Below are 9,664 nucleotides of genomic sequence, written 5' to 3' on the forward strand. Positions count from 1 at the left end.
GAAGCAACAACAGTCCCTTAGGTGGTCTACTGGGAGGAAGCAACAACAGACCAACAGTTCCTCTCCTAGGATGAGGCAGCAACAGAGTCCAAATAATCGACCTAGAGCTACACAAAAACCACCTCTCACCACACCTCAATTAATTAGGTAAAATTAGGAAAATTTGAACTCTGTAATTGTTTGAAAAATTATTTAAATGTTAAAACTATTTATTGAATATATTATAATGATATTTGGCTAAATATTATTAGCAGCACATTTCATTGGAATTGTTGAATATAGCAATTCTTGATATTTGGTTGGATATAGATCAATGCTGTGCAAACTCATGTTCTCTTCGAGTAGATAAAAATATATTCGGACTAGATTAATTGAACATCATTCAAGCTATCACCATTAAAAAATCGCAATGTCTTTTGACTATAAATACTAAAGCAGTTAAAGCCATTCTTCAGTTCGTGGCAAACATTCGCAAAATGAAGTTAAATCTCTATTTATATTTGGCACTTTGTTGTGGTTTGACTTTGGCAAAGTCTGTGCCAAAGTCTGGCAAGAATTTCGGACTCTTCCAGCTGGGGGAGAGCAGCTACGAGGATCTCGAGGAAGATCAAGAAGTCTTGACAGCCTCGGGACGTCAAGTTGGATTCAATCCATATATTTTCTACTACTGCAAATATGATCCATATTTGTATCAATATTATCCATATTTATATTATTATTGCCCTGGAATGCCAGGAAATCCGTTTCCTCCAAAACCGACTCCAACTTCAACTCCAGCTCCAACTACAAGACCAGCGGGTGATGAAGCAGCTAAGCCTGGACAAGTGGAACCAATCGATTCAGCTATTCCTCTACCAATAGATACCACAAATCCAGGGAATCTTGCTGCTCCTGTGCCATTCCTGCCTCCTGGCTTTCCTCACTATCCTCCTCCCGGACTTCATCATTTACATCTTCCTGGCGATCATTATCAAGGTTATCATTATCAGAGGCCAACCCAACGACCCACAAGGCCAACAAAGCCAACAAGACCAACAAAGCCAACAAGGCCAACACCAACACCAACACCAACAACAACCGAACAGCCAAGAAATTGCCAGAAATTCAAACATTTATATATATGTGTTTAAAACTAAGACCGGTTTGCTTAAAAAAATATGCGTATAGCCTACCCAATCAACTAGTTCTGCAGGGTATATACAAATATACAGGCATATTCTTAAAAAAAAAATAAAGTTAAATATTTATTGAATTGAACTAAATTATATATTACATTTTATAAAAAGCATAAACTAATTTTTAATTAAAAAAATGATTTATTATTTAAAAAAAAAACACTTACTAATAGTTTTGTAAAATTTAGTTAAATTTTTACGGATTCGAAAATATGCCCAAAAATTAAGTCGACAACATTTCAAAAACATTTAAATTTAGAGAAAGATGCATAAAAAACACTTCAAGTCTACTTTTATACCGCACTAAATTTATTAATATTTAACAATTTGTTGAATATTAATGTATGTTCATTTTTTGTGACTCCGAAAATGTGTTCGAAAAATTTAAATTTAAATAAAATTGCAGAAAAAACATTTTAAGTGTGCTTATATATTGCCTATAAATATCCAAAAAATTAAATAAAATAATAAAATAAAATCTAATAAATTGTTGAATATTAAAATACACTTTTGGGTAAAACTAAATTTCATACATTTTGATCACTTGATTTAAATAGTAATTGATTTTAAAATATTTTTAGGATGAAAATCTATTTATTAGCAATTACAGAGTATCTAGCAATCAGTCAGTGTCATTTGCACATTTTATATTTAATCTTTGGAAAACGTTTTTAATGGTATCTCTATTCAGAAAAGGCTGCGGGCGGTCTGAAATTTGGGTTGCAATTGACATTGGCAAGCTCATTAACACAATTGTCAGGCGCAGACTTGTGGACCAGGACTTTGATAATTGCCGAAGATACATTTCGCATTTAACAACAAATTGCAAAAAAAAAAATAAATAAAATGTATATGTTTCACAAATGTAAATGTAAAAAGCCAAAAAAAAAAAAAATAATAATAAATAAAGTTTGTTGACTCAATTTTAATGCAGTGCAAGCATTTTGAATGAATGAGTCTATCTGAAGGCCTGTCACGTCTTTAAGAGTGTCTGACTGACTAAATAGGCAGCCTAATTTATCGACTTTTGTCGACTTGCTGGCGACACTAATTAAATGTCCAACCCGACTCACTAAATCAAAACAATTCAAAGCCGAGTTAACCAAGCTAAATTCCCCTTGTTATGTGCATGTTTTGACAATCGTAAATTCCAGATATTGTTAAAAAACTTTGGCAAAAGCATAAATCTGCTCAAGTATTAGAGAAAGAGGAACTAAGCTCGCCGCTAACGAGACAAAAGTCGCTGCTGGAAATCATTGAAAAATAATGCCTATAAATATGCTAAAGAAATTGTCTGTTTCCACGTTGTAGCTTGAGTTTTCCCGTTGGGCCTTGTGCCTCAATTGAGGCACTCAGCTACTACCATTAAAAGGGAAAACTTTTGCTGCTATCAAGCGAAGGTCAACAGAGTAATTTGTTTACTTTATGCTGCCACTTTGCCTAGCTATGAATGTGTGTAACTGCCCTCTCCCCTCTCTGTGAGTGTGTGTGTGTGTGTGTGTTTAAGGTTGGCTGAGTTTTGAAGTGGACTGGAAGAACAGGGAGGGCACTACAATTATCTGTGCTAACTCTAGCATAAACGGCAGCTAATGAATTGAAGATAAAAACTCTTTCATTCATCGGCTAAATAAAAGGCATTTCATTCATTTATTATGATTATCAACCCGCAGAAACCAAAAATTCCAATTGTTAATTCAGATTGTTAATTTTACTTTAATTTTTTTTTTACTTATTCTAACTTAATTTATTGTAAATTTTATTATTATAATATTTCTTACTTTATTTAATTTTTATAAATATAAATAATTGAATTTATAATTATTTTATTTATGCTATTTAATTTTAATATATACAAACTCAATATATTTCAATAAATTTATATTAAACAAATATTAAAAAACAGAAAATTTAAAACTTTAATAACCTGCAGCAAATAATTAGGTATAAATTATTTTGAATTAGATGCAACTAAAGTGTCATGTAAATTGTTTAAACCAAAAGTGTCTAAACCACAATTATCCACAGATAATCATAAAATTTATTGTATTATGCTGTGCATATAATTTATAAATATTTATTTATTTTTGCGGTAGAGAAAAACGCTATAAAACATAATGCATGCCATAAATATGCCAGAGAGCTTACCCCATAAACTATATATTTTGCTGTGCCACGCTGCCACAATGGCACTCTCTTAGCCGTGGCATGCCACAACATGTAACTGCCCCATTCGACTCGGGCTCTGACTCAACTGTTGCCCAACTGAGGCCAACATTTTTCCAAGTATGCCTCAAACAGACAAGCGACCTTAGACTTGACATACCGAAAATGAAACACTCTTAAAGATTGATGAAATTAAATTTAAATCAAGCTAAACTAAAGATAAATGTTCTATGAAAAGAAAATGTTGCTAAAAATCATAAACTACAAAAAAAAAAATTTATTTTGTTGTTAGATCTTTTAAAAGTATAATTTTCATTTATGAATTCACAAAAGTCCTTAAAAAATTTTATTACCCGCTGCTAGTGTATGCATAAAATGGCCATTTACAGATTTTTTTAGGTTCCTTTTAAAGGCAAACACTTTTGTGCTTCCTTTGTACCTAGAAATGTGAATTCTTGAGCCTGGCAACCGACGTTGAGAACGACGGAAGTACTTGAAGGCGCCGGAAATACAAAATGAAGTTAGCATATCAGTTGAGTTACTTAACGTAACATTTTTATGGCCTGCAATATTTGTGGAAAATGGAAAATGAAAATTCTGCTGACTTTCAGTCTTTTTTTCCATACCAAACTTTACAATACTTTAGGGTAATTGCCAGAAAAAAGCATAAAAAAGAAATTGGAAAATTAGGTTAATTAAACTGTCAAACTCAAATGGTTTGATGGGTTGCTCTGCAATAACACGGCTTAGATACATTTTTAATTAAGCCATCAACAGTTTCATAATTTCTACAAAATAATTTTCAACATTATGTTCTAGGTAAACATAAAAATAAATATTAAAATTGATTTACAAATAAGTAACATTTTTATTTCAGGAAAATACTAAATTTGTCAAAGTTATTGATTAACAACTGTATTGTATAAATATAAACAATTTTCATTTATTTTTTTACTGCTTATAAGTTTTTATATACATTAATATACGCATTAAATCGCATAATAAATTTTTGCTCTTAAATGAAAACTCATTTTGTAGCTAGTTTATTTATAAACTATTGATGTTGCCTTTTAATTAATATTTCAAACATTGACATATTTAATGGGCGGTTGTTTCTAAATTTAAGCCAATAAATCTGCAATAATTAATTATATTTGGCAGCCCACAACTACTTATTTCCATTTAACAATTGATGCGTTTATTGTGAAGTGCCAGCTCGTTAAATGAAAATTCAATTTTTAATAAGTCCACTAACGAATTGCAATATTGAGCCCCAAAAGTGTACTTGAAGTTTTAATTAACAAAAAGTCAAAACGAAAAAGCAAAGCAAACAGTAATTAACATTGCCTCACCACAGAAAAAATGGTCAAATAAAGAATATAAGCAAAAATTCTTGTAGAAGATACAATAATACTGAAATGTGACAAGACAATGTGATTTCTATAATACACTTATACACTGAAAGGGTATTATCAATATGCTCAGCATTGTAGAAAGGTATGAACAAGTTAAAAGGAAACTGAGAAAAACATTTTATCCAACGAAAAATTTTATTAACTTGAATATCGGTTAAGCTTTCATTAAGCTATGACACTTTGACTTAGAAACTTTACAAGTCCAAATTTTTGTTTGTTTTGCCATGATATTTTACAAAATAATATAACTTCTCAGAAATAAATTTAATGTGTTGTTTAATACTATGTACGAACAAAGAAAAGAATTAAAAGATACAAATTAAAAAGTAATATTTTATATTTTCAAAATTTTTTAAACGAAATTAAACTATTTTAACGAATAGCAAATAAACAAATTTTAATGATTGCATTATATTAATAAAAAGAGTCAAAGAGCATTTGGAATTCATTAACTAAAACACAAATCTCTCAGATTATTTTTGTTCATTCTCTTTTTCTAGAAATATTCTATTCTATTTTTAACTACACAATATTTCAATATATCCTGTGCCTTTCCATTTGGTTAATGATCATTAAGGTCTGCCTGTCCGCCCACACAGTTGCACAGAGCGAGGCATGACTGTAATGAGTATTTGATATCCACCACTGAACAAGTTGCTCTATAAATGTATTCGAGTGTCAATATCGAAATGTTTGTTGAAAGGCTGTCAAAATGTGAGACAGTGTGACACAGTAACTGCCAAAAACAGTTGGCCACTAACCATTAAAGCCATATTGCATGGACAGTGAAATTGTTTGGCAAGAAAATCCAGAAAATATAAGTCAACAAAATGCTAGCAAATTCTAGACTTGCTCTAATTGTTAATTGTGCCACGTGCCAAGAAAAAAAGGGCTGAAATTATGGCTTTATTATTGCCTTTATTGCTACTATTTATGTTATTTTTATATATTTAAATTTATCATTGACAATGGCCACAAAATGAAAACAAGCGAAAGTTTTTGCTTTGCATTTAGAACACACGCTTTGGGCCATGAGTCGCTTTTGCCAGAGTCTAGCAACAACAACAACAAGAACAATCACCACAACAATGTCTATAGGAACAGGCGCCTATTCTCTGCCTGAAAATGGCGGCCTTTGCCTCTTTTTTTTTAATTTCTTTAAGAGCTAAACAGAAATGGCGAAATAAGCATAATTTCAGGCGCCATAAAAATAAAAACAAAACAAAAACAAAAACAAATTCACACAATTTGAAAAACGCAAACACTCAGCCGCAGCCACAGCCACAGCCACAGCCGCAGGAAGAGCGAGACAGCAAGAGAGTGAGAGAGAGAGAGCAAGATATCCAATGTCTACAGCGGAAGCCAAAGAAAATGGCGTTAGCTGAAAGTACAGCTGCAGCTGTTTAATGGCTGCGCCTTCGTACAGCTGTGTGTGTGTGTGTGTGCGTGTGCGAGTGTATGTGTGTGTGTGTGTATTTTTAAGCGCGCTGGAAAATGAATTAAAAAATGTTTACGACTCGACCGCTTGATTTTCAGCACATTGCAAAGTGGTTGAGGCATCCAATGGCCAAGGAATTTGGTTTATGCCCCCCTCGGAAAATGGTGCCACTGCCACTTGTGTTGTTCTGTTGTTCTCTTGTTCTTATTGTTGTTTTTTTTTAACTGCGTGTTTGCGGCGACGCTTTTACAATTCCATTTTGGTGCCCTGCAACGAATTGATTTTGTATTAACGTCTGCAACAGCGAAAGCAACTCAAAAAGCAGTTAACACTTTGGTTTTTGTTTAAACAACTGCAAATAAAACATTTGACCTCAATGCAGGTAGACATCTAGAAAACATTATTTATTATATTTAAAAATAATATTAAATGCATTAATCAAATAAAATAAATGTCGAAATAAAAAAAATAAACAGAACGTCTGTATTTTAAAACCACTTATTATTGTATTTTATTTCTGACACTTGTCTCATATGATTAATCAAAAATTTCAGTGTAATACATATTTTATAGTATAGGTTTAAAATTACATTTTTAATTTCATTTAATTTTATTTAATTTCATAAATTGTACGTTATTATATAATCTTCTTAATTACGCATTTAAATGGTATCATTTCTTTAACAATATCTATAATTTTTTTTTAAAACCCTAGTTTTTTATTTTATAGTATGAAAGTATTATTTTATTTAAAATATTTTGTTCTACAATAATTAGACTTTATAATCCATAACAATTTTTAAATTAAAATATCCTTAACATAAAATAAGTAAGGATATGTATAGGAATATTAAAAGATAAGTAACACCTAAAGGTTACAACTCGTACTATATCTTAAAGAAATATAATTTTCAAAGTATCCAAGAACTGTCGATAGTTATTCCTATTTACTTTCAAATTTATCGAAGCTTTATCGAACTGTAAACTTTTAATGCTTTTTTTATGCAAAGATTTAGTGACAATTTATGTTATTTGTTCCTCTACTTTACTTTGCTTTCCATTTGTTCTTTTCAGCTTTTCTTTTTCCATGTTCTTTGCTAAGAGTATTCCATGTTCATTTAATGTCCAATGCCCAATGACTGTATTTTTTTTTTTTGTTTTGTTGGCCTTGGCAGTGCGCATAAAAAAGTTTTAATTATTTCAACGCATACTTGAAGCCCTCTCAGTCCCTCAATCTCCCCTATTATCTCCATTTCAACTGCCAATTCACAGCACGTGGAGCAAATGAAGCCAAACCAAATTCCATTGGCTAATAATATCTGAAATTCTTTGAAAGCAAACATTTCAATTGCATGAAAGTCAGATCCGATTAGAAAATATGAAATTAGTTATGTGTATTCTTTGATAGGTATAAGCTTCTTCCTCTTTGATGATGGCGTGTGACACAAATTATTGCAGTCACTGTGGCTGTGGCAGGCAACATTTTAAGAAGCGCATTTAACGAAATCGCCGCAACCAATTAACGGTCGCATCAGCTGCACCCATTAAGAACCGACACACACACAAACACACACACAAACACACACACACATATTACAGTTGTAAGGCAATGCAATTGCTGTTTAATTGAGCACACGGTTGCCACTGCCATTTGTGTGGACCACGCCCCGGGGCTTTGCAAAGTGGGCGTTTGGTTGGTCAATGCCAACAAAATGAGACAAAATGTTTCAAAGGCATAAGCGCCTCAATAAATTGCATGCACTGCAAATCGTCGGCATGCGGTTAACCAAAGGGAAGAGACAAAGAAATACACTGAAAAAAAATTTTTTTTTACCCATATGAGCAAAATATACATAGCTGTTTATTTTAATAAGATTAAACATCTTAATTGTTAGATTGTGGTAAAGAATATTTGCCTAAAAATTATTTTTTCTAAAAGAAAAATATTTAATTATGTTTTTTACTCTATTATGTATATTATCTCAGATTTTAGAAGCTTATATTCTTAGTTAGGTGTAAACTAAAAATTCTTCATCATATTGCTTTTCTAATATATATTTGCAATTTATCGAAAGTTTGATTTTTCTAAGAAAGTTTCTTCTGGAATTTAAGAGTTTAATTTAAAAAAAATATGTTTGCTTCCAACGCATTAAAAAAACAAAAATTTGTAGTTTTATGAGAGAAGTTTTTATTTCAAGAGCATTCGTCTGGAAAATACGTACAGAACATATATATTTATATCTACAGACCGATTAAAAGTAAAAAAATATCTTGATTGTAGAATTGTGTTTTTTTTTTTATATACTTTTAAAATTAACTTATTTAAAAAACCACCAACGTTTTTAGGAATTTTATTTTGATTTTTGAAACCGTTTTTTACCAGTGTAAGCTTCTTATCAAGAAAATTACTAATTTTTGGACCAGATTAATACTTTTTTGTGAACTTCTTAAAACAGTTTACTTAAAAAATATTAGTTTTTGATGCCAGCTGAACTACTAGAAATCAATGAAAACAATCATTTTGTATGGTAATAACTTTTTTATTTTTTATGTTAAAACTCTATTCTAGATTTTAGACACTAACGTTTATAACAGTGTAGGAATAGACGGCAGCGCCATTTGACAAATTATTATCGAGTTGGCATCGCTGCGTAACCATTGCTCGTGGTTTTTGGCTTGAATTTATGTGTCAGTCGACAGTCGGCAGTTGGAAGTTGGTATTTGGCATTTGGCATTTGGCAGGTAACACAAGACTAAGCTTTGAGAGCCAGCTCACGTGCCATTCTCCTCTCTCTCTCTCGCTGGCAGTCTATTAAATCAGTTTGCAGCAGGGAAAAAAGCGAATTATTTATGGCACGCATTTAGGCAGTGATAAAATATGACAAATGCCTAAAAATATGCCAAGATGCTGCATCGGCTCGGCTCCACATGCCGCACTTCCCCCTCGCCTTATCTGCCTAACATGCATAATTTAAGTCAAATTGACAATAAATCAAAATACAAAAAATGCTGCTGTAAACGCTACCTGGCAGCCTCAACAGACGCGGTCTAAATGCTCGCTCAACACGCTTTGAATTGGACACAGGTGCCACAAACACATTGCCAATGCCTATTTTGATGGCCTGAAACAAAGCGGCGAGAACAAGTGCGCCGACCAGGCCAACAATTCATTTAAAAATGCTTTTATAATTGTTATACCCTTACCCAGAGTTGCGTACATTTTTGTCTGTTCCTTCTTTCAATTTACTCAGATAATCTACTCGTTAGTTATGCACTGACATAAAAACATAATGGAATTTTCGGCTCTCGTTCGCTGATTGTCATTTATCGTTTGATATCTCCTCTCCTTTTGTTTTCCACACTCGTTTTTATGCTCGCTGGCTTTTTGTACTCACTGAGTTTATTTATTCGCTGATTTTCTATACTCGCTGAGTTTCTATAATCGCTGATTTTTTATACTCGCCAAATCTGAT

This window comes from Drosophila innubila, assembly GCF_004354385.1.
Source record: "Drosophila innubila isolate TH190305 chromosome 2R unlocalized genomic scaffold, UK_Dinn_1.0 1_C_2R, whole genome shotgun sequence".
NCBI classification, from domain to species: Eukaryota; Metazoa; Arthropoda; class Insecta; order Diptera; family Drosophilidae; genus Drosophila; species Drosophila innubila.